General features: G+C 42.5%; 1 protein-coding gene and 1 long non-coding RNA gene across 3 annotated transcripts in view; one reads left to right on the top strand and one right to left on the bottom strand.

The window, feature by feature from the left end:
* LOC140705828 (uncharacterized) overlaps positions 1–19,002 on the bottom strand; it is a 117,084-nt gene extending 98,082 nt beyond the window's left edge. Inside the window, exon 1 of the long non-coding RNA XR_013543739.1 lies at positions 18,879–19,002. This is a non-coding gene — a long non-coding RNA (uncharacterized LOC140705828). The remainder of the gene's footprint in view (positions 1–18,878) is intronic.
* Positions 19,003–19,720: 718 nt separating this feature from the next.
* The window catches only part of LOC140708050 (protocadherin-20-like), a 54,129-nt gene continuing 47,823 nt past the window's right edge, over positions 19,721–26,026 (top strand). Inside the window, exon 1 of one of the 2 annotated variants that reach the window (XM_072994746.2) lies at positions 19,721–20,115. The gene's annotated coding sequence lies outside the window, so the exon portion shown is untranslated. The remainder of the gene's footprint in view (positions 20,116–26,026) is intronic. The other variant, XR_013543726.1, reaches the window with a different exon arrangement.

The raw sequence follows: 26,026 nt of genomic DNA, 5'->3' as shown, positions 1-26,026 counted from the left end.
ACCTGCCCCTTAATACCATCCGCCTACTTTCACAGTTTGTCCATCTGAGTGCAAAACCTCATCTCCAAGATAAATTCCTAAGCTTCAAACAAGAGAGAATACATTGGACTGAGGAAACTCACAATAAGCTAGAAGGCTTCTTTGGCTCCGCTGAGGGGGAGTCCCTAAAAATTCAATCATAGGAGCCACAAATGCCACTCCTGCCAAATATAAAGATTCAATCCTAATCAATGCGATGAACATGGCCCTGACCTCCAAACAACTGCTTCCACAAGCCTCATTAAAGATGAACGGCCCCAAGTGGTTTGACAGAGAATGTCATATGTAGTTAAAAAACAACTGAGAGAGGTATATAACAACTATAGAAAGGAAAAACTAAACATATGTGAGCGGAAGATCAAGACTGAGCTGTCCTCACTTGAGAAAACAAAGGAAGAACGCGAAGGTTGCGCAGTGGGAGAATTGATTAAACTCGATGAGGATGAAGGTGGAACTAATAAAGCAGTTGAAGTATTCTTAGCGGAGAGGGCTAGAGATTGGGGGAGGAGTCTGGTGAATGGAGATGGGATGATGATATAAAAGAAGGGGGAAAGGGGGAGGAGCCAGAACGACTGGAGTGAACAGAGAAGTACAGACAGAGGAAATGGGAGCTGAAAGGGAGAGGATAGCTAAACTAGTAAAGAGTTTTCCTAACCTTATGAAAGAGGATGGACTGCTGCCTCTACCTAAAGAGTTAAAAAGGCTCGGAGTAGGTGAGCACAAGAAGGGATGGAGTTGGGAAGTGGGTTCGACTATCCCACCCCCGGAGGATTGTGAGACCCATTATGGGGCCAGCCCCTTTCTGCCCAGGCTGGAGGGTACCGTCGTGAAGCATCCCTGCTGTGGGACAACTTGTGCAGTGTTGAGCACTCCCGTAATGAACCAGAATGTAACCCCCCTTTTTGGGGCGAAGAAACCATAAGAGTTGGAGACGTGGGTAATGCTGTTAAACCCAAAAAGTATAATTTGTTGACTGATGCTGAGTTGTTAGACCCGTTTGGTCCTGAGTTATCTGATGTTAAAAGCAATAAAGTTAAACCGTTTGGAACTATAATGTCTACGCCGGCTGTCATTCCTGCCAAATCCTTAGGCCCGCCTATTCTGAACAAAGAACCCAATCACAGTGGCGCCCAACGTGGGGCGGTCCAATGGGTAGGCAGAGAAGAAATGACAAGGGTGTTGAGGACCATACAGAGGCAAGAAAGAATGATTGAGAATTTGACAGAATAACAGACGATGTTCACCTGACCAATGATGAGGCAAGGGATGGAAGAAGAGAAAGGACTAATAATGTGCTAATAAAGAATGGCTTGGTAGCGGGGCCCACCCCTATACGAATACAAAAGATGAGCGCTAGTGATGGTCCAGAAGCGTATCTCTATACGTTTGAACGCGTAGCAATGGCGGCTGGGTGGCCCAAAGAACAATGGACCTTAATACTAGTGCCATGTTTAACTGGATTATTGCAAGAAGTCGTAGATACATTAAGCCCCCAGGAGGCAGCACAGTATGAATCAGTGAAAACTGCGATACTTCGAACTCTCAGTCTTACAGAAGAGGCGTATAGGAAGAAGTTCAGGGAGTTGAAGTGGAAACCGGGTGTTCATCCTTGGACCTTGGTACAAAGAATGAAAGCCAATATGATGAGATGGATTAAGCTTGATGATAAATCAAAAGAAAAAGTTATGGAGGCATTTGTATTGGAACATTTAGTGACAACTTTGAGCGGGAACCTGAAGGGGTGGGTTCAAAGAAATAACCCAAAGCAATTGGAGGAAGCGATCTGACTGATTGAAGACTATTGCGCCTCAGAGGAAGTAAGAAAGGAAAGTCCCGCCTTGGCTGGAGAACGTGGGAGGCCTCATGAGAAGGTGGTAACGCCGATACAAGGTGGAGGAGTTTGACGAAACATGGACGTGCCAGGCAGCTCTCAAACACGCGGTCACCCCTTTGAACCGATGGGTCCCCGTCCGGTGCGACCCATCACGGTAGACGATCGAGCTTTAAGGGGGGCTAGTGTGTTTCGGCTGCGGGACTCCTGGCCACGTGCGTCGGGACTGCCCAGAGACAGATTGCTTTTGGGTAGGAGGCTCGAATGTTAACCGAGAAGCACCAGGGAAACAAGTAGGTTGGGAGGTGGTTGCATGGGTGAACGGAGAAAAGAAGAGGGCATTGATCGACACTGGTTGTGGGAGGACACTGGTTTGTGACTTGAAGATGGAGGGAGTTGAAGAAGGATTTACAGTAAGATGCATACATGGGGACTCTAAGACGTATAAAACAGTGTGGGCCGAAGTGAGGGTTGGAGAGGAAAAACGGAAGGTGAAAGTAGGGATCGTTCCAGGACTTTCCAGAGAAATGAAGAGACTGGGTGGGGGACAAGACATTATTTGAAAGTAAAGAAAGGATGCAAGGCGAATGCGTAAAGATTGAAGAAAGAGATGATTTTTTACAGGAAACCACCAGAGACCAAGTGCGTATGTTGCAGCAAGACGATCCAACGCTGCAAGAACACCTTCGCGCCGCACGTGAGGTGGAGACTTTGGGGAAGGGAGAGGAGGGGATGGTTTTGGAAGACGGATTGTTGTATAGTGTGACTGAAAAGGGGGAGAAACGTCTAGTTGTCCCACAGAAATGGCGTATGGTGATCCTACATCTAGCCCATGATATACCAATGGCAGGACATCTAGCAGGTGATAAAATGAAACCACGGATTGAACAAAGATTTTGGTGGCCAGGGTTAGACAAAGAGGTGGAAGATTATTGTTGCACATGCCCCAAATGTCAAAAAACACAAGTTAAACCGAAACCAGGAGCTCCTTTGATACCCATGCCCCTAGTAGACCAACCATTCCAAAGAATAGGGATTGACATTGTAGGACCTCTGATTAGGTCTGCTGGGGGTCACACTCACATTTTAGTGATAATAGATTATGCAACAAGATACCCTGAAGCCATCCCTTTAAGGTCTACAACATCCAAAGTGTTGGCGAGAGAATTGTTGCAGGTATTCACAAGGCTAGGATTTCCAAAGGAGGTATAACCGACCAAGGCACGAATTTCATGGGGCAAACCTTAAAGGAGTTGTGGGGGTTGTTGGGGGTAAAACCTTTACATACTGCCGTGTATCACCCTCAAATCAACGGATTAGTGGAGAGATTTAAAAAGACACTCAAAGGAATGTTAAGGAAACTTGTAATGGAGAAGCCTAAGAGGTGGCATTTGTTAGTGGCCCCTTTAATGTTTGCGGTCAGGGAAGTTCCACAAGCCTCGACTGGCTTTATGCCATTCGAGATGATGTATGGGTGGAACCCTCGTGGAATATTAGACCTAGTAAAAGAAAAATGGGAGAGTGGAAAGGACGAAGTACAAACTAATGTTAAACATGTTACAGAGATGAGGGAACACCTACGCATGGTGGCATCCATGGCCAAAGAGAATCTATCCTGAGCCCAAGAGGGACAAAAATGTAGATATGATGCCAAGGTAAAGGTAAGACAATTTGAACCCGGGCAAAAGGTCTTGTTGTTGATGCCCGCCGCGTCAGCGAAATTATTTGCTACCTGCCAAGATCCATACAAAGTGTTAAGGAAGATAGGGGAGGTGGATTATGAAATATGGATGCCAGACAAAACTAAAAAGAAGGGCATTTTTCATGTGAATTTGTTGAAGGAGTGGAAGGAAAGAGAAGCGTTGTGGGGAGAAGTCAGAGATGAGGAATTTGGACCTGAAGTGAAAGATTTTTTGAATAATGGACAAATTTAGACTTGGGTGAAGATCTGACATTAGAACAAGAAGATCTGATGAGAAAACTAGAGTATAAATATAAAAGTGTTTTCTCAGGGAAACCAGGTAATACTAATTTAATTGAACATGCTATTGATACACAACCTCAAGTAGTAGTCAGATCTGGTAGTAGAAATTGGCCGAGACATTTAAGGGAAACTATAAATAAAGAGATAGAAGAAATGTTGCAATTGGGAGTGACAGAACCTTCCAGCAGTCCTTGGAGGAGTTACCCAGTGGTTGTGCCAAAACCTGACGGTGGTATTAGATTATGTATTGACTACCGTAAATTGAATGAAGTGTCTAAGTTCGATGCGTACCCAATGCCTAAAATAGATGACCTATTAGAGAGGCTGGGAGGGGCAGAGAATCTGACCTTGTAAGACTTAACTAAAGGTTATTGGCAGATACCATTAAGGCATGAGGACAAAGAAAAAACAGCTTTTGTGACACCCAAAGACCTTTTCCAATTCTCCCAAATGCCATTTGGCTTGCATGGAGCGGCTGCAATGTTTCAACGTCTAATGGACAAAATATTATCCCCTGTTAAAGATTTCACTGGAGCGTACATTGATGATATCCTTATATATAGTAAAAACTGGGAGGAGCATCTAGAACATTTAGAGAAGGTGTTACAGGTGTTACAAGATGCCAAGCTCGAGGTCAACCCTGCCAAGTGCAAGGTTGCTCGCAAGAGAGTGAAGTTTTTGGGGTTCCAGGTGATACAGGGAAGAATCCAAACTGTGTCTGATAAGGTAGACCAAGTAACAGCATGGCCCACCCCTAGAACAAAGAAAGAACTACGAAGATTCTTAGCTCTTGCTGGATACTATAGACAATTTGTTCCCAATTTTGCACACATAACTGTACCTCTCAGTGACCTTACAAAGAAGAAAAAGACAAAGATAGTTTGTTGGGGAGAAGAAGAAGCCACAGCTTTTGAAGAGTTGAAACAGATTTTAGCTGAATTACCAAGTAGATATGCTCCGGATTTCTCTAGACCATTCATAGTTCAAACTGATGCATCAGACAGAGGGTGGACCTATTTGCTCGGAATCCGCACTGTGATTCTGGGTAGACTCTGTCTGCAAGCACCTGGAGCCTCTTCAGCACGACACGGGCAAGCAGCTTTCCTACAACGCTAATAAGAGAGATGCCGCGGTAGTTATTGCAGTCACCCCTGTCTCCTTTGTTCTTGTACAATGTGACGATGTTTGCATCCTTCATGTCCTGTGGTACTCTACCTTCGCTCCAGCAAAGATGAAAGATTTCATACAGTTCGGTGGTGATGGTCTCTTTGCAGCATTTCAGCACTTCAACAGGGATGTTATCCTTTCCAGGTGCCTTGCCAGAGGCAAGGGAATCCAAGGCCGTTTTGATTTCTGCTAAGGTTGGTTCACTGTCCAACTCTTCCAGGACAGGGAGACACTCAATGTTATTTAATGCTTCTTCAGTTACTGCATTCTCTCTGGAATACAGCTCAGAGTAGTGCTGCACCCAGCGGTCCATCTGCTGTGTTCGGTCCTGGATGAACATGCCTGTGGTAGACTTCAGGGGAGCAGTTTTCTTCTGTACTGGACCTAAGGCCTGCTTGATCCCATCATACATTCCCTTGATGTTACCTGTGTCTGCTGCTAACTGTATCTGAGAGCAGAGCTGGAGCCAATAATCATTGGAACATCTCCTGGCAGTCTGTTGGACTTGGCTACGAGCAGCTCGAAGAGCTTGCAAGTTGTACTCACTAGGGAAGGCTTTGTATGCTGCTAGAGCTCTCCTCTTATCCTCGATGGCTGGAATCAACTCCTCCGAGTGGGCTTCGAACCAGTCGGCCGTCTTTTTGGTCTTCTTGCCAAATGTGGACAAGGCAGTGTTATAAACAGCGTTCTTGAAATGTTCCCAACGTTCAGGTGCACTTGCCTCAGCTGGGCCTGGAAGGGTTTCCTCAAGCGCTTGGGCAAATTTCTCCACTTTTCTTTGATCGCGAGTCTTGCTGATGTCAATACATGGTCTTCCTTCCTTTTTTGTGTGGTACAGTCTCTTTGTTCGCAGTTTTACTCTACTACACACCAGAGAGTGATCAGTATCACAGTCAGCACTCCGGTAGCTGCGTGTGATCGTAGTGCTAGGAAGGCTTGAACGTCTAGTGAGGATCAAATCGAGCTGATGCCAATGCTTGGATCTTGGATGTCTCCAAGAAACTCTGTGTTGAAGCTTTGTATTGAAGAACGTGTTAGTGACGCAAAGACCATAATAGCAACAAAACTCCAGCAAGCGTTGGCCGTTTTCATTCATCTTTCCAATGCCAAAACGGCCTAGACAGGTGGGCCAAGAGTTGTTGTCAGCACCAACTCTAGCATTAAAGTCTCCAAGAATGAACAGTGGCTCTCTCTCAGGGACTTTTTTGATAGTGGCAGCCAGTTCATCATAAAATTTGTCTTTCACTTCTGTTGTGGATGACAGCGTTGGTGCATATGCGCTAATGAGGGTGACCAGTCCTGCTGATGAGTGGAGCTGCAGAGACAGGATTCTTTCACTCCCCATAGTAGGTGGAACAATGGATCTCAGCAGAGTATTTCTGACTGCAAAGCCCACACCATATTCCCTGGTCTCATTTGATGGTTTTCCCTGCCAGAAGAATGTGAAGTTTTTTTCTTTGACAGATGCCGAGTCTGGCAATCTCGTCTCTTGCAGGGCAGCGATGTCAATCTGCATTCTACTAAGTTCCATGTCAATGACAGCTGTCTTGCGCACGTCATCTATTTTCTGCAGGTCGTTAGAAAAGCCATAGTCAGAAAAGCCAGGGGTCATTGTGCGTACATTCCAGGTGCCCAGCTTTAGGGCAGGAGTTTTCTTACGCTTCTTGCATGGTGCACGGTTATCGATCTGCTTGTCGGGTTTCACCCTAAACCCCACGCACCCCGTGAAGTTAACAGACCGTGGCGAGGTAGCACCTTACTGGCTGGGGGCTGCCCAGCTTAAGGCGGGCGGTAGCTACCTAGTGAGGTGCAATGACCTTTCCCACCGTCAGAAGTAGCCCCTGGCGTCCTGCTCTACGCCAATTGAGCAAAGACTTATAACAGGTAACTGCTACTTCCCGTGTTGTTTCAATGCTGTATGCGAAGCTGGAGTGTCCTCTCCAGAGCACGAAGCCTGGGTAAAGCAATATGGAGGACAGGCTGTTACCCAGGCAGCAAATCCCCCCTCTCCACGTCACTGAAATGTTCCAGTGGAAAGGCAAGAGCCAATACAACTGGTTCCAGCGACTTCGCAGGAGTTGACAGAACGACACGAACTGCCTCCGGGACTCCGGCTCCGGATTTTGCCTCGAGGTTATCTCCTGAAGCCTTTTCCATCGGTGGATATAGCCACAAGGTAGTGGAGGTTTGAAATTGGAGTTTTCCTTCTCCTAGATGGGCTGCCTTCCAAGGCTGACGAGCCCCATCCACCCGGCCTGCCCCCTAATAGCGCTGAGGTATGGTCCAGCACCTAAGGTTTTCCTGCCCCTTAGGTGTATGCAATGCTGTTCGGCTTTCCAATTTACCAGATTGGGGTAAGAAAATTGCCTCTCATCATGCTCATTTAAATCTGCCCCCCCTCAGCTCCAGCAGTTAGTGAGAACAAAGGGGAGGTAGAAAATATACCTCTCCCAGAGAAAATGGCCTACCTGATGCCTGAGTGCCCCCTTCCGGTTGGGGCCCAAACGCCCTACACATTCTCATTCCAATCTCCCCCCCCCTCAGCCCAGGCAGTTAGCAAGGACAAAGAGAAGGAAGAAAAATATACCTCTCCCAGAGAAAATGTACTCCCAAAACAGAGCCTACCTGTGCCTGAGTGCCCCCTTCCAGCCAAACAGCATCTATTAGGGCTCTCTTTTGACTTTCTTTATGCCCAGGAACCCAAGGCAGCCAACTCTATCTTAGAAAAGCGGATCAGGGACATTGACTTCCAGTCTTCCATTTCAATGGCTTGCAAAACATGCTCCATCTTGCACCTTGTCCTGAACTATAATTTCTCCCAAAGTGCTAGGTATTTAGAGAATTTGATTATCCCAAAATACAGGCACGTCTTTTGAAGAGCCTGATTTAACTGTCTCCAATCCGCAGTTTTAAATGGGTGATATTCTGGCACAAGATTGTGGCCTTGTAAGGATGCAGAATTTGTACCTTTGATGCGCGTCCTTTTGGAGTGTAATTTTTACAGAAGTGAGTGTATCAAATTCCTCAAGCCCATAATGAATGTCTTTCAGGTAGGACTCTGATTTGGGATACAAAATATTTCTGAAGTGACACAAACAAGATAACCACTGAATCAGTGACCAAATTCCTTCTCTCTGCTCAAAGAATACGAAAAACAATCTTGACCTCTACCTAACCCCGTCATAATGGAAACAACAAAAATAAAAAAGCAATATATGGGTAAACTGTTTTATTAATTTTCACTGTTTTAACTATCTTGAAATGTTTTAATTGCTTCCATCTGTTTTAAATATTACATGTATGTATTTTAATGGGTCAGAGACCACAGAATTAAAATTAATTCATTGCATATAATATTAATATAAAAAATAATATATGGGTAATCTATCTTATTACTTTATAGTGTTTTAACTGTCTTGAAATGTTTTAATTGCTTCCTCTTATTTTAAATATTATATGTATATATTTTAATGGGACAGAGGCTGCAAATAAAGGTTAATTGATTGATTCAATGTCAGTCCATTTATCATGACACAAATCCAGAGTCCATAGTAAGAGTCTGCTTCATAAATCAATCCTACAGAGAAGCTCCTTCTTCTCTTCATTCAACCAATCCCCCAACAAACAGTCTTCTGAGGCTGTTTGCTTTATTGCCCCTTGTGGCCAATTAGAGATTATCTTCTACAGGTTTCTTCTCTAGCATTTTATTTCCACAGCTGTATTAAATCTAATTGGTAAGCAGGTTGCTAGCACAGCTGTAGTATTTGATCAGATTCTTTCTACAAACTTTGATTATCAATCCCTACAGCGATGTTCTAGACTGGACACTGCTGGTCCCTTGTGGATGTCTTTCCAGATTTATCCTTGTCCCTCTTCTAGTTTTCAAAGTTTTCCCACACCAGTAAATAAAATAATTAGTTTTTAAGATGCCACAATGCTTTCATTGTCTTTATATTTTATTTTACTTTTGTTTTTGCTGACTTGCTAGCATAGACTAACATGGCTTCCACTTCCAAAACCACACAAGAATGAATATTTCCTGATTACGCCCCAATTGTTTGCCCTCCTCACTGCAGAACCTCAGGGAGTTTGCCTTTCATAAGTAATCACTTGATCACTGCTCTTTCCTTTCTCAGTAGTTCTGTTTTGCACATGCTGGACACAGTTTTGCAGTGCCTATTTGCATAATACTCCCTTCTTTTCATTTCAGCCTGAACTTTAATGCATTGCTTTGTCCCTGCTTTTTTGCTTAACAGAATTTATTGCAATTTGCTATTGTTCACTGCTGAAACAGGATATATTCCAATGATAATTTTGCATCTCCTTCAAGCAGACATCCTTGAATTAATATCAGGCCAAATGAAACAGAGTTTCATGGTCACATTGAGAGCTTGGAAGAAGTTGTCACATCTTCAACATAAAGTATACCTTTTTGATATTGTTTATATTAATAATCTATTGTTTATAAATTGCCATTTCTTAATTTGAATAAATTTGGTATTTTTAAACCCATATCTTGAATGTGAGAATGGCAGTCAGAAAGGGAGAATGCTATAGAGAAGTCCAAATTGGGGACCAAAATTATCCTTTGATAGGTATTTGAACAAAATGTTCATAGAGAAGTTCTGTAAGCTCAGACATAGAACGTGTCTGTTCATATTAAACGAATACATTAAGACTGGATCCAACCAAAGTTGTTGGAATTTCAGCTTGAGTAAATACAAAACAATAGGTTTAATTAAACAATAGCTTTAATCAAAGATTAGAGACACATTGTTTACACTTTAACTGATAAAATTATTGCAAGCATACATTAATTTAAAAATTGAGAGACAATCTGGATAATGGCCATAAGGATTATGAATTTTTGACACAGATCAAGGGTAAACTGTCTGCTAAAAATATTCTGCATTTGGTATTGATTTGGAACCCAGCTTAAAAGTTACATATTTTTTCCTTTGGGCTGCCCGCATTTTTAGAATTTCCGTATAGAATATTGATAATTAGTGCTCCACTCCTGTGCAGCCATAACTAATAATACAATAATCGCTCTCACAATCATCTCTCCCTAAAGGGATAATTATCTCAGCCAAGGAGTCACTGTGGATGCAAAACTACCAATTTGAGTACATGATGTAGGTCCTTTAGGGCTAGAAGTGCATAGTTCATGCCCCACAAAAAAGCCCAACCTAAAAGAGAACACTTGCCGACTTACAAGGCAGCAAATCATTGACTATATGGTTCCTTTGATAGCACAACAGCCTAGTCAGGTAGGATCTCTCAATACTTATAGTAGCAATTAGTGACCTTCTCAAATCCTCACTGGATTTAGGTGCAAGTCCTGCTGTTCAAGAGACCAGTTCTCTGTTGAAGAATTATATTTGTTTTTATTAAGAAAACAAAGTAGTTTCATTAGATCACAGTTGCAGCTTTAAAAGGCATAAATATTAGGCATCTCCAGCAGTTACAATGATTAAAATAACTTCACTAAAATAAGAACAAAACAGTAAAATCCAACTCATTATTGTTAAAATCCAGAGAGAGAAAGAGAAGAAAATAATCCAGAGAGAGAAAGGGTATATAAGCGGAGCAACGAGCAGCGAGAACAGGGGAAATTCCAGGGTTCTGGATTCGCCTGGGTTTACTCCGAGTCAGAGGACCCCCCCAGGAGAAGGGGGGCAAGTTTCCACAGGATAGTGGGACTTGTTGCAAGTGGGGGCTTTGGAAACACCGAATTTCAGATTGCAGTCTGTCTTTCGGAAGAGTTTCCCTTCCCACACGCAACTTGTCTCGTGAAGTCGCCATGGTGGTGAGTTAGCTGCCCGGAGAGGGGAGAAATAAGATTTATTATCTGACTGCAGAACAGAGATTAATGATCTGCTGCTAAACTATAGCAAGTAAATTATCAAATCTGCTCTTTGAAAGCTGATGAGAAGGAAGATCTCAAGCGGCATAACTTTGTTAATGCCCGTAACATCGGAGTTTTCTTACTATGCCACAGCTCGGAAAATGAAACCAACTGTTCTTTTTCTCTCTTAACCGTTTCTCCCACAGAAACTGGCTTTTCATAAATCTATAAACTGACGACTTAAGAACTCTAAATAACTCTGCACAATTTAACCTACATGACTCTACATCTAGCGACAAGGTGTATTATAAATCAAATAACATCCTCGGGGTCCCCTCTCATAAGACTTTAAGTGCGGACTAGCTAATAAATCATGAGGGAAATCTGAGTAATTAACGTCCTGACTGCTACAGCCATGGATGGTGGGGGAGACTCATTATTGCAACACACAATGGATTATTTTAAGGGATTTCTTCAAGAATGTCAGTTCAATATAATCAATCATTTCGAGACTCAGCTTGCTGAGATCAGAACAGACTTGAAGATGACTTTTTCTGCTCTGCATGAAAAGATAGAGAGTAAGGACAAATAACTTAACCAAATCTTTAATGAACAGCCATTATCGTCAGAGAGAGACATTGCCTCAAAGCAGTACAGACAAATCCTGGAACTTATTCAACAACTCCCGTCGTCAGAGAGAGAGAAGAAGACGCCTTTTCTTCAAAAGTTGCCTAAAAAAGATGAAAGGGGGGGGGCTGGGAAGGGAGAAAGTATCTCAAGACTGTTCCGAAAAGAAAAAATGTAAAGGGGGAGAAATCTACAATCAGTGATCATACATTATTTTGCTCCAAAACCAAACCACCAGAGCCCTGGAATTTCCCCTATTCTCGCTTCTCATGGCTCCGCTTATACCCTTTCTCTCTCTCTATTATTTTCTTCTCTTTCTCTCTCTGGATTTTAACAATAATCAGTTGGATTTTACTGTTAGGAAACCAACACAAACGCTGAAGAAAAACAGTTATTTGTTTAGAAAAAAAGATTTGTGGGAAGAATTTTAGTTTTAATCATTTTGTGGCATAATTTGTGGCACTTTGGTTTGCAATCTACCCAGATAACTTCTGTTGTAGAGTAGTAGACAACTTGACTGATATATTGACTGACTCTAGTTTTATCACATGCAGTATTTCTCTTGAAAAAGTACTCAAGACAGCTTAAAATAAGATTGTTAAAAAGTAACTAAAGCACAAAATAAACAGAAACACAACAAATTTAAAATACAGTGTAAAAGACATAATCAGAGAAACAAGAATACCCATCTGATGAAAAGGTCCTTCCTCAACAACCAGCCATCTGTCAAAGCCTGCCCGAATAAAAAAAGAGAATGGAGGGGGGGATACAGGGCTTTCGATAGTAAGAAATTCCAGAAGTCACCTAAGGTCCTGTGAAATCTGTTTAATAAATGGCTGAGGAACCAGGTTTAAACATATTGGAAAGTGAATTTCTTTGAACTTTTAACAATATCATGCCCATGGGAAGGCATTCTGAGATTTTATTCTCCCATAGAGTAGACCATGTCTAGATGGGTGGCATATAAATAAATAAATAAATAAATAAATAAATAAATAAATAAATAAATAAATAAATAAATAAATAAATAAATAAATAAATAAATAAATAAAATTTTTGGCATTTGGTGAATGCTTGTCGGTTCCTTTTAATTTTTACTGGGTGGGCAGTAGGCAGCTTTAGGACATGCTCTCACTGGCTGTTGATTTGCTTCGCTCCACAATAGTCCTAGCTTCTTCTCTCTCCTAAACCCTAACTGCCATTTCACCTTCCCAACTGTCTCTCTGTCTAACTGTCTCTCCAACTCTGCCCCTACTGCCCTATCCTTGGCTCCTTTCTTTTGAGCTTCTGTGATGGACAGGCAGGAATGACGTCAGCTGTTAGCATTTTTCCACATAAACCTTCTCTAGTTAAATGCCCATGTAAAGTAGAACTCAAACACAGTTCTGGTGATGTTATAAACCTTGTTCTGGGAACAAGGAGTACATAAGGAGAGGAACCTGCTTGCTGTTATAGATTCAGGAGAAATCCCCCCCCCTTCAAAGACTGGCACAAGCCATGTGTGAGAGAACCAGGAATGTGGCGTAATGAACAATAGGCTTTACTACATGTAAAAAACCTGATGTGTATATATAACAACTTTCACATTTTCTCAGCCCTCCTGAGCACAATTCATCAGAACACACATATGTCCTAATTAAAAATATCAGAGTAATCACTATCCCACGTGCTTGTTCTAGTGAGCCCAACTCACTAAATTATTCTAGTGCTTTCCAGTTTTGAAGCTAAGTGTTGCTTGATCTGTTTAGAAAATCCAGAGGTTCATTGAAAATGCTCAAATACAATGGAGACCACTATTCCCTGACAGTTGTGAATTTTAATTAGAGAAAATTACCTTATAAATAAAAGCTTATGAAGGTTGCTCAGTAGCTGTGGAACGATGCTACATTCTATTGCAGACTCCCAGTTCAAGCAAAATAAAAGTCAAGCCTAAAAGATACCGATTTCCTCATTTCAAAAAGATTATGCACTGGAGCCTGGAGCTCTAAAGCAGCTGTTGTTTCAGAAATAAAGCAAAATAAGGACATTTATAGCAGCAGGAGATTCTACCCTCAACTTTTAGTTATCCAATGATCTGGAAAGGTGCTTTGTATGCAGTTCCCTCTTTTCCTGAGTGCCAAGGTGACTGGCATGGACATTTCTACTCTTGTGACTTTTATGCCTGAGCCCAAAGTCTCTTCAGGGAGGTCTGGCTTCCACTGTTGTTCTCTGCACTGACCCTTAGGTTCCAGGTTCAACAGGTTAACTCTAAAAACAGCTGACACCTGTATAATGTCCCACGTAAAAGAATATATGCTCCCTAAAAGACATCCAAGAATTGTTTGCAATATGTTTGAGCTCCACAGAAGTTATCTTAATGTAAGGTTTGGAAACTGCTAAAAGGTAATTTTTAGTGAATGTAACTATTTTATCATTATGTTTTTAGCATGGCTCAATAATTTTATGCCAAACCAATCTTGGAAATAAATAAATCCCTTTTTTAGTATGTGGATATGCACTAAAGTATTCACAAAACTAGGACCAAGTGCCCTGATATGTTGGCTTCACCATGTGAAATCTGATTATCTGTTTAAAAAAATTAAAAGGCCTATTTGCATTCTTCCATGAACCTTCATTTGTTTAAGAGGGCAAAGCGTTAAGTTTCCCCTCCTAAAACAAACTAATTAAGGGGGGAGGGATGTAGCATTCACCCTCACCATGCTCATGAATATTTATGTTGAAATTTGCATGCACCAATGGGAGTAGGTGGGGGCAGAGCTATGTAAAGGTGGGGCAGAGGCAGAGGCATGTAAAGCCGCTCAGAGTGGTATAGATTTACCAGATGAGCGGGATATAAATCAAATAAATAAATAAATAAATAAATAAGAGAAAAGGAGAGAGAGGGGGAGAAAGTAGGTGGTTGATAGTGAAGAAAGAAGGTTGTTTAGTTGAGAGTTAATGACATTGACTGGACTTCTATCACTTGTAAAAAATAAACAATTTCTACTTGGTTTTTAAATGATACATTGCCTGGACCTCTGTCTTTAATAGTGAACAAAGTTGATATAATCAACTGGTGGCAGCTGAACAACACGTAGCATGTGCCCTTGCTTGGTGAAATGAGCAAGGGCCACACAGGAACATGACACCCCTCTATCACAGTTATTAAAAACCTGCGCATGTAAGGAATTCTAAATTGCTTACTTTATTTTTTTTACAAGCCGCTTGTCTTTCACCAACAATTATAAATAGGAACAAGTAATGTTCTTTTTTTATCTTGATTCTACTACTCAGTGGGCTGAGAAGATACCAACATATCTCCCCCACTCTGGCCGCATTGCATTGGCTGCCCATCCGATTCCGCATTGATTTCAAAGTGTTAACGCTTACTTACAAAGCCCTAAACGGTTTAGGACCTTGATACTTGGCGGAACGCCTTCTCCCACCTAGATCTACCCGTGTCACTCGCGCGAGCCAGGAGATAAGGCTGAGGAGCCTAACGCCGAGAGAGGCCCGAAAGGAAAAGACCAGAAATCGGGCCTTCTCGGCGGTGGCTCCTCGCCTTTGGAACAACTTGCCCCCTGAGATTCGCGCGGCTCCCTCGCTGGGCATTTTTAAGAAACAACTAAAAACATTGATGTATAGGCGGGCCTTCCCAACAGAAAACCCTTGACGATCTTTTTTCTTATTCTGTTCTTTATTTTTTTTTTATTTACGTTTCTGCTGTAAAGTCTTAAAATTACATTGTTGTTTTTACTGTAAGCCGCCTAGAGTGGTCTAATATGATCAGATAGGCGGGATAGAAATAAAATAAATAAATAAATAAATAAATAAATAAATAAATAAATTCTGAGCAGAAATTTTGAAAAATTCGGCCACAGCTGCAAGAATGCTTTGTTTAAAATATGTTTTCTTTTTTAAAAATACATTGCTAAAGAACATAAAGTTTACTAATTATTTTAGTAGTCACAGTAGATTCAAAAATAAAGCAAAGCATGCTGCTTATATATCACCCATAGTGCTTCAAGCACTCTCTGGGCGGTTTACAAGTTAATTATGCAGGCTACACATTGCCTCCCCAGCGAGCTGGGTACTCATTTTATTGACCTCGGAAGGATAGAAGGCTGAGTCAACCTTGAGCCGGCTACCTGGGATTGAACCCCAGGTCGTGAGCACAGTTTTGGCTGCAGTACAGCAGTTCAACCTCTGCACCATGAGGCTTTGTTCAAATTGCAAGGACTGAAAGCTACTTTTTAACAACATGTGCCCAAAGTAACTGTGTGTGTTTCTAGTATTGAAACTACTTGGTGAAATGTCAATGTTACTTTTTATGGAAGTGAAATGATGCTGTTTACTTTAGATTATAGTAAAAACTATCTCTATCTCCTTGAATTTCTTTTGCAATTTCTGATGTTTATACCTAGATTTGCCTGAGTAGCAGTCATTGTGTATATCTTTTTATGTTCAGATAGCAAACCACTACTTCTTTAGCCTAAATCTTTGATAATTATGATTTATATACTAGCACAGAAAGACAATTAAATAATGCAGCTCATTTAAGGCAGAGTAGGAAGGAGAAAGCAACAACTAATGAAATGTATGTTATCTATAAAACGTTCCTTTTAGAAATGCAGATATGTGTCCAAGTTATAACTGCTTAAGGCTATGAATTATATTTTTCACATTTTAATGTGTAGATAAAATATCTTCTGACATATTTTTATTAGTATTTTTACATTTTTGAATGATAGTTTTTTGTACATGAAATATAGATTACATACAAAATAGTATTGAATTTGCTGATTTAATTTTCTATTTTGAAAAGCAAAATAAAAAGACAAAATATTTGAAGAAAGAACTAATTCGCTAGGATATACCTCATTCTTTTGCCCAGAAGAGGGATTATGTATTTATACAAGGATACTCAGATGAATTTTCATTTTAAAGTTCTAAGAACTATGTGAGTTCTGTGCAAACAACAGAACTCTTCCTGTAGAGAGGAATGTCTGGTGTAGGAGGAATCTATGAGAAGAATCCCTCAGAGTTCAAAATGTCAGCAGGCTGTATAGGATAGCTGAGGTCGGGGTAATGCATTGGGACCCTAAAGCTTACACCGCTGAGACAACTTCTTTTAACGAGAGCCATACCACCCTAGTATAGACAAGATGACCTTGGAAGCTTCTTCACATGAGATAAAAAGAGATGTTCTCATCTCTGTTGCTGGACAAAATTCTGACTGTTACAGCTAATTCTAAGAAGGACCCCGTATCTTATATGCCCCAGTTTCTCCATAGAGATCATGAACCATTAATATAAAAAATTAGAGTAAACCTGAAGAAAAGAAAAACTATAATAATGCCAATATAATTTAGATATATTTTTCCTGAAGAATGCAAAAAAATAATCATATGCCATCAAGTCAATCCTGAGTTATGGTGATTCTTTTTAGGGTTCTCCAGGTAGAGAGTACTCGGAAATGGTCTACCATTCCCTTCTTCTGGGGGAACCCTGGGACTGCAAAGCTTGTCCAAGGCCACAAAAGCTGCCTCTTCTCTCCAGAGGCACAGTGCGGAATCAAATTCCCAACATCTTGCTCCATACCCAGATACCTAAACCATGGAACTATTCAGCCAAAGATCACATAAAATGCAAATTTACTTTATTAAATTGAATTCACTGTGAACCATAGAAATGAGGTCAAAAACAATACATACGTATACACCTTATCGGAAGCCGCCCAGAGTGGTTGACCAGACCAGATGGGCGGGGTATAAACAAACAAACAAACAAACAAACAAACATACTGTCAGGGAAGAATGCAAAGATAATTCCTATACCCAAAAGAAAAGTCTCAAGAAATGATTCACTAATGAAATCCATAAAATTTTTAATGACAAGACAAGGAGCAAAGGTGAAAGGTGAAATAAATAGGGTTGGAATCCTAAATGAAACTCTTTAATTACATGCATATAGAAACAAAATGAACTATTATAACCAGTGGAAAGAAATGAAATTTAAAAAGAGAAATAAGTTATATCTTCCATGTGATCAAAGAAAATTTTAAATCAAGATTAATGATGCTGATTTAGGTGTGCCTACAGTAACTACAGGTTGCAAACAAAATAATATACAACATACAAACACTATCATTAATCTTACAATCTAGGAAGTTAAGACACAAAAAAGAAGGCAAATGTAGAGTGGGATATCAAATGCAAGTGCCTATGTTTTAGAAAATTCAGTTAAACATACCAACTTAAGTGTCTCAAGAGTTAAAGAATTCTAGAGAGAGCAACAAGGGAGAAAGGATATGGAGAAAGAATGAAGTATATACAGTGATGCCTTGCTAGACGGTTGCCCCGCTTTACGACAAAATTACTTTACGATTGTTTTTTGCGATCGTTTTACCGATTGCAAAACGATGGTTCAAATGGGGCTTTTTCACTCTACAATCACCTCACCCGCGCCCACTTTTGAGCACTTTGGAGGCTTTCCATGCACCGTCAAGCCCCGATCGCTGTGCAGAGGGACCCGCGCGAGTCCTCCCATGGTGCAAGGTAAGCACCGGGGGACCCTCAAAGCCAGGGCGTGTGGCTTCGGGGCACCCTGCCAGGGTTCTGATGGCCTCTCCTGCACCATCAAAGCCCTGGCGGGGGTACCCCCAAACCACCTGTGCCCACTTTCAAGCACTTCGGAGGCTTTTCCTGCACCATCAGAGGACTGGCGGGGGACCTCCAAAGCTGGTGATTGCGGTGAGGTGACCCCCCCACCAGTCCTCCCATGGTGCTTCCCCAGCTCCCTACCCCTTAAGTTCCTTTAAAAAAAATTTCCCCCTAGGAACACATTAATTCATTTTCAATGCATTCCTATGGGAAATTTGATTTCGCAAGACAATATTTTCTCAAGACAGCGATTTCCGTGGAACAGATTAACATCGTCTTGCGAGGCACCACTATAGTTTGTTTTTTACAAAGAGGAACAGCAGAAAAATAAAGGAGGAAAGGAAAAACAAGTAAGTCGGCATAAAGAATGGAAATATTTTTTAAAAGCATAGACTTTCAAATACATTCTAGTTCCCATGGTTTTGTCACATTCTAATGTCACATGGGGAGAGAAGGGAGTACAGTACTGGAATGCTTTTAATAGTACAAAGTAAATCTATGGATTTCAGTAGTTGAGGAGCAGTGTTCCTGCACTCAAGTCCGATGGTAGGCTTTCTCTGTCCACGTCCTGGCCTCTGCAGGAGCAAAGCGGTAGACAAGCCAGGCCTTTAGTCTGGTCCACCCTGGCTGCTCCCAAATGCATTTCTCGCATTCACACCCCTTAGAATACCTACACATGAAACCCGCAAGACGTGAGAAGCAGAATGAAGAGCGAGGAAGCCGCAGCATTTTTTTTCTTACTATTTCATGGGCCTGTTCCAGGATGAATGTGGGCAAAGAGAGAGCTGATTGCTGCTCCACATTACAGGACGACACTCCGGCGATCTGAGACACAGTGCGGGGCAACCAAACTGGAAGGCTACCAAGACCGGCAAAGGAAGCCCTCACGTACACCTACACTCGTTCCTCTACGCCTTCTCTCCCAGGACCTCAAAGACAACGTTCCTGAGGCCCAGATCCTTCGGAAGGGATTTTCCCTGCAGGAACCTCGCCAGGCACGCAGTTACCCGAGGATGGGAGCCCGCCCGGACGATTACTTGCCTGTCGCCAGATCACCGACTTTCTTTCTTTTTCTTTCTTTCTCATTCATTCATTTATTCATTCATTCATACATACGCATACATCCCGTTGCCTTTTTCTTTTCTTTTCGTCGGGAAAACGAAAGAGGCGCTCCCGTTGACGATCCCGTCCTTAATCCGGCGGAGCTGCTTAAGCTCTCCGGTGCCTGCCTGCCTGCCCGTTCGTTCCCTCACGCAGGAGGGAGCCAAGCCCAGTTGCAAGCGAGACGGCTCACTACGAGTGAACGCCTGCCTCTGGAGGCATCCGACTGAGGACTGAAGAGCGCCGCCCGCTCTTTCCTCCTGTTTTTCGTGCCCGTCACCCCACCCCGACGCACGGCATTGGCACGGGCTGCTCTGCAGGCGCAACAGAGGCGAGGGACAAGGCCGGCCGCCGAGCGCCTCAAAGGAGCGTTTGCTCCTCGACGTCACAAGCCGGGCAAGCACAGTCCCGCAGCTCGATCACGAGCGGTGACTGCCCTCGCACGCCGGCGGACACTTCACTCTCGCTCGCCTCCCCCGCCCCGCAACCCCATTGCTGTTCATTGTTAATTGAGCGTCGTGCGAGGCTATTGGCTGGAGTTCTCTGAGATATTTGCATAAGTAGAGCCACCGAGCCGAAAGAGGGAGTGACTCCAATTTATTGATTTATTCCCAAACGCCTCCCGCCAAGGATCGGTGGTTTGGTTTAAAAATTTTTTTTAAAAAAATCCTCCCCCTTCGCCTGCTTTTCTTCCTCCTGTCGGAGAACCTCAGTGACCGCATTTTGAATGTGCTGCCGAGGGAATGAGACGAGGCTGAGCTTGCCACCAGCCCTAGGATCTAGAGGGCTCCTTGGGAGGAAGAGATATCGACAGCTGGCTATGGGGCAGCGAGCTTATTCCTGGAGCAGTACAGCCACCAGTCAAAGGAACCTTCCGGTAACCCACATCTTCTCTCTCGCTCTCTCACCTTATTTGGGCTGAGGGTATATCTTTTTTTAAAAAAAATAAGCCTCGAGGCTGGAATTCGGGCGAGGTTACCAGCGCTTAATTTGAGAGATTTCCGCAGAAATCAGCGGGACGTCACCGAGGCGAGATGTTCGGTTTGAGATCAATAAACCCATGAAGAAGTTGGTCCCTAAAAGGATCGAGAGAAAGTTTCCAATTCGGGAGGCGAAATTACACATTTCTTTCTGTCAGTTTTAGGAGGAACGATCCTGAGGAGCGGGGGTGGGGTGTTGGGAGAGAGAGAACGGGCGCTGTGGTTCTCTTGGAAGGGGTGGGGGAAGGGGGCACTAAGCACCGAAACAACAGTTTCAGGAAGCAAACCTGTTAGTTCTGAATGTTAATCGATAAGCGTGCTAAGATTGCCGAAGAATTAATACCGAATCCCATGCACCTACTTGAGGGTAAATCCCGGCAACTATGCTTACCTGATCCAACACTGAATTACTTTTAAGTAATTCGTTGTGGAAAAACTGGATATCAGCTTTCCTCAGCCTTTCATCCAAATGTGCATCATTTGCAAACAGGAGTGGGGAGAAGAGATATACAGGGTTGTGGGCAAAACATTTCAAGAATAAACGTGCCCTTTTTGGCAATAACTTACATGGGGTAGTCTGTGAACTCCGAGAAGAGTTGGTGTTCCACAGGAGAAGTGAATGAAAGGGAAGTGGGTTATAAATTCCAGGAAATATTACCTTGGTCTCTAAATAGGAGTTGGGGGGGGAGGAAAGAAAAGAAAGCTACTGAAGTTTTGTGCCAGCTGGGCATTCCTATCTATATTTGCTCATTAATTCAAATTAATCTCACTTTCCCTTTAGGGAGTTGCTCTAGAGCAGTGGTTCTTAACCTTTTTGAAAGAAACGCCCCCTTGAGCCATTGAGGAAGTTATCATTGCCCCCCTCCCCACGGCGATATCTTATTCATTCATTCATTCATTCATTCATTCAAGGCACTTAAATCCAATGACCCTGAAAATAAAATTCAATTGCAAGAAAATGAAATGCCCGAAAAAAACAGTAACATTTAATGATTTAGTTACAAGTGAATTTTAAGATGCAAAAAGAAATATAAAAAGGGCTTAAAAACAAACCGCAATGAAGGAACTAAAAATTTCAAGACGAAAACTCTGAAATTAAATTAAAATTTGAGGAAAATACATATTCATGCACACTACAAAAAGGGTTAAAAAGACACAAAGAAAATTTTTACAGAAGGAAAGCAACAAAAATCAGAGCGACAAATTATATACAGTGGTGCCCTGCTTGACGATTACCCCGCTCCACAACGAATCCGCTTTACGATGAGTTTTTTGCGATTGCAATAGCGATCGCAAAACGATGTTCAAATGGGGGAAATCCACTTTACGACAATTGGTTCCCTGCTTCGGGAACTGATTTTTCGCTTAATGATAGTTTTGAAACAGCTGATCGGTGGGTCACAAAATGGCTCCCCGCTGTGCAAAATGGCTCCCCGCTGTGCTTAGGACTGATTGCTCGCTTTACAGGCACCGGAAAATGGCTGCCCTATGGAGGATCTTCGCTGGACGATGAGGTATTTTCCCCATTAGAACGCATTAACCAGTTTTTAATGCTTTCTACTGGTTTTTTTACTTTTGCTTGACGATGATTTCGCTGTACGGCGATTTTGCTGGAACAGATTATCGTCGTCAAGCGAGGCACCACTGTATATATATCTCTACATAAAAAGTTTATCCGAAGAGCACAAAAAATTGAAACCATAAAACTGAGAAATCAAAATATAATATCGAACTGGAGTGCACGTTAAAAAGTACAGTACAATACAAAGAGAAACACAAAATGTTTTACAGAGCACAACAAGAATTCAAAAATGAAGCAAACATCTTCACACTGTATAAGAACAAAAGAGACAGGGGCGACTGCAATAACTACCCTGGCATCTCTCTTCTCAGCATTGCTTGCCCGTGTTGTGCTGAAGAGACTTCAGGTCCTTGCAGACAGAGTCTTTCCAGAATCACAGTGTGGATTTCGAGCTAACAGATCCACCACTGACATGGTATTCTCCCTCAGACAGTTGCAGGAGAAATGTAGGGAACAACAACAGCCACTCTTTGTGGCCTTCATAGATCTCACAAAGGCCTTTGATTTGGTTAGCAGGGAGGGCCTTTTTAAAATACTTCCCAAGATTCGATGTCCACCTCGACTCCTTAACATCATCAGGTCCTTTCATGGGGGAATGAAGGGCACCATAGTTTTTGATAGCTCAACATCAGATCCCTTTGACATCGGATTCCAAAATATCTCCTGTATGGAGAATTAGTGCAGCAAAATTGCCCCAAAGGGAGACCCCAGCTGCGATACAAGGATCTCTGCAAGTAGGATCTGAAGGCCTTAGGAATGGACCTCAACAGATTGGAAACCTTGACATCTGAGTGTTCAGCCTGGAGGCAGGCATTGCATCACAGCCTCTCCCAATTTGAAGTGACCCTTGTCCAGCAAGCCGAGGCAAAGAGGCAGTCACGAAAACAGCAAAATCAGGGAGCTGGACAGGGGACAGACTGTATTTGTGTTCAGTGTGGAAGGGATGGTCACTCTCAAATTGGCCTTTTCAGCCACACGATATGCTGTTCCAAGTCCTCCATACAGAGCACGTTAGCATAGTCTCTTGAGACTGAAGGATGCCTAATCAATCACTCATGGGCAAAACACAAAACAAGACATGAAAATGAAAAAAGGGCGCTGAGGTTTTTATCCAGTGGAAGTCACTCCACTGATAGAAGGCACTGTCCCCTTTCAGAAGAGGGAAGGAGACATTTTTCAGTGATGCTCCTCCCTCTTGCAGACCACTTCAGATCTGCTGTTAAGTGTGAGTTGGGTAACTGAGCTTGGTGTGGTGGCAATGGAGAATGAGGGCAGCACAGGAGACAGAAAATTAAGGTAGGGAAACAGCCTAATTTCTCCTTCCACCAGCAAAATGATCCTTACTGGACACAAGCCTATGTATTCCAAAGCTTGAAAAATGCAGCTTGATAAAAGCTTCACTTTATCTTCCACAAACTACCTCTGATACTAAAAGGTGGCAATTAAAAACAATATGTCTCCATGGCTTCTAGCCACATCCTGATGAAAACATAGACAGGACTATGTATTAATGGCCCATTCTAGTTTCACCAAAAGACTTAGTCTTCATACTGACCAATAATATGTCAGCTGGCATATTATTGCCATTGCTGGCAATAATATGGTAGCAATTGGTTTTGTCACTTCAGCTACAAGTCCTAACAGAATTTTAAGAATTGGAGAATCTTAGAATAATAGAGTATTTGTTTGAAAGGAAAGGAATATTGATTTTGCTCCTGTCTGAACCCTAAATTCAAGATAGCAACCCATTTGGGTCTCAAAATAATTTTTTTGAAAAAGCAGAGCAATGTTAGAGAGAAATTCTATAGATATACTTTATATTAAGGAAATAGAGAAGCAAATTAGGATTGTATATTGCCTTGTAGCAGATTTAAATTCTTTTTTTTAATTCAAGGAGCATTGTTAGAATAATGCAAAAGTCTGTTGACCAAAGCAACCTTCTACACATGAAACTTATTTAATGTAACATTTTCACATTATCTTTTCAGAAGATTTTGAGAAGAATTTTCAAGTTTTATGCCAATCACTTCACAGTCCTAAGGGTTTTGCAGTAGTCAGAAAGTAATGAGTAACTAACACTTACTCACACAAATTACTTTGGGGGAGGAGGGTTACAACAACATACATAACAAATTACCTTAAAAACAACTTTCCAAGTATCCAACAGAACAATAAACAACTGAACTGCTGAATAGCTCAATGAGAGATGGCACACCACCCCAAACTGACCCGTTTCTTTCCGCGCTTCCATTGCAATGAGCAGGAAGGTAGGCCAAGGGCAGGGGATTGTGGGAGTTGTAGTCTAAACTTTTTGGAGCGCCCCTGCCACCCCCTTCTTGAAGCAAACTGTTATACTCAAGCCACTGACATGCTGCCCTTTTCGCCTTCACTCAACGGATCCTCAGGGTTTGGGGAGAAAGAGGAGCGGCTGACTTTCCACAGTGCGTTTGCTTGTCTCTCCATGACAGCCCCGTGGATTTTGCCCTCAGCGCTCTCAGTTCAATCTGAGAGCTTTCTCTCCCAGAGGATTTACACATAGAGGCACATCACACCCGTGTACACAGAAGACAGGGGAAGATCTCAAGTTTGACATCCCTCAAAGCCATTTAAAGTTGGCCAGGTGAACTTTCTTCCCCTCTGACAGCCAGCCAGCTACAACAGGACAACAAGAAAAGCCGGAAAAGCTGCCAAATTCCCACCCACCCAGGATGACCCGAGCCAGCCCTGTCCCTAGAAATCCTGCCACACCACCCTAAACCGACCCATTTCTCTCCACGCTTCCCTTGCAACAGGCAGGAAGGTGGGCGGGAAGGCAGGATGGTCAAACGGGGCTTGTCTGTCCTTCCGCACCCAGGTGCAAGGCAGCGCTTCACCGGGCAAGGACGGGGACCCGAGAGACCCTTTCCTTCCATCCAATCCACACTTGGTGCTCCCCTAAGGGAGAAAGGCGAGGCGTGGCAGGCAGAAAGAGCTGGAATGTCTGGCGGTGGTGGCACCGGATCCACTGCCAGCACAGCGGCTGCAGCTGCCTTCACAGGTTTGGTTTGCTCCACCGCCCCCACACCGCCCCTTTTCGTTCTACCGCCCCCCCTGAAAAATGAAATCGCCCCCTGAGGAGCATTATCGCCCACGTTAAGAACCACTGCTCTAGAGCAATGATTCCCAATCTTGGGTCCTCAGATGTTCTTAGACTACAACTCCCAGAAATCCAGGCCAGCACAACTGGTGGTGAAGGCTTCTGGGAGTTTTACTAGTCTAAGCACTGGTCTAGAAAGAGTGCACATTAAACTCCAGAGGGAGGGGACCTCAGAAGTCAATGTCTATGATGATTTGCAGTTGGATTTAGTATATGTGTGCTCTCCCAAAAGAGGCAATGAAAGGGTTAGTCTGTAGCAGAGACATATTTAATTGCAGTATTTTGGAAACATGGTCTTTCAGTGATCTAAAGACCAAAGGAACCAATCCTGATGAATTAATCTAAATAAGAGTGAATTATGCATTGGCACTTATTACCTGGCCACTTACATTATTTGCAGGTTTGGTTTGTTGTTTCTTTCTTTTAAAGACCACATACAACTGTGAGGCCTATTATACAGATAGGGGTGGTACATTCTAGAAGCCTAGGATGACAGTAGAAAAATTAAAATGAAAGTTAAATAGCAATGGCATTTTCCCCTTTAGTTCTTATGTTGTTGTTTACATTGAACAGTGTCCTAGAGGTTGCACGATGGAGATTTAAAGAATAAGTTTGATGTGTGTATATACACATACGGATCATTTTGACTTTTTAATATAAGTATACTGTATATTTAGAAAACATACACACAAGGATAAACACAAGGGCATTTATTTGTGGTGAACATAGGAACTTTATGGTTCATGGCCAGGAGGTAGCATATGGCAGAGGAAATGATCAGTTTAGATTGAAGACTGGTGTGGTGTTCACTTTAGTGGCACCTGCGTGTTCTGCCCTCACAAAGGCTCATGTCGCGCTTTCCTCTCGCTGCCACCAGTGGATTACTTCAATCCACAATATAAATGACATTTGTCAGAACACTTGTCTTGTGAATACAAACAGACCTTATTTATTGAAGTGAAACAGATTTAATAATACCAGATGTTCTTCAGATAATCATTGTACACAAGCACTTTTCTCTTACAGTATCATTGCCACCTTCTCTACCTATTTTCTTAACCAGTCTTATCACTCTGTATCTGTTTCCCCC

Source organism: Pogona vitticeps, chromosome 3, assembly GCF_051106095.1.
Source record: "Pogona vitticeps strain Pit_001003342236 chromosome 3, PviZW2.1, whole genome shotgun sequence".
NCBI classification, from domain to species: domain Eukaryota; kingdom Metazoa; phylum Chordata; class Lepidosauria; order Squamata; family Agamidae; genus Pogona; species Pogona vitticeps.
Note: the sequence above shows the minus strand (reverse complement) of the source record. Positions and strands in the feature narration are given on the sequence as shown.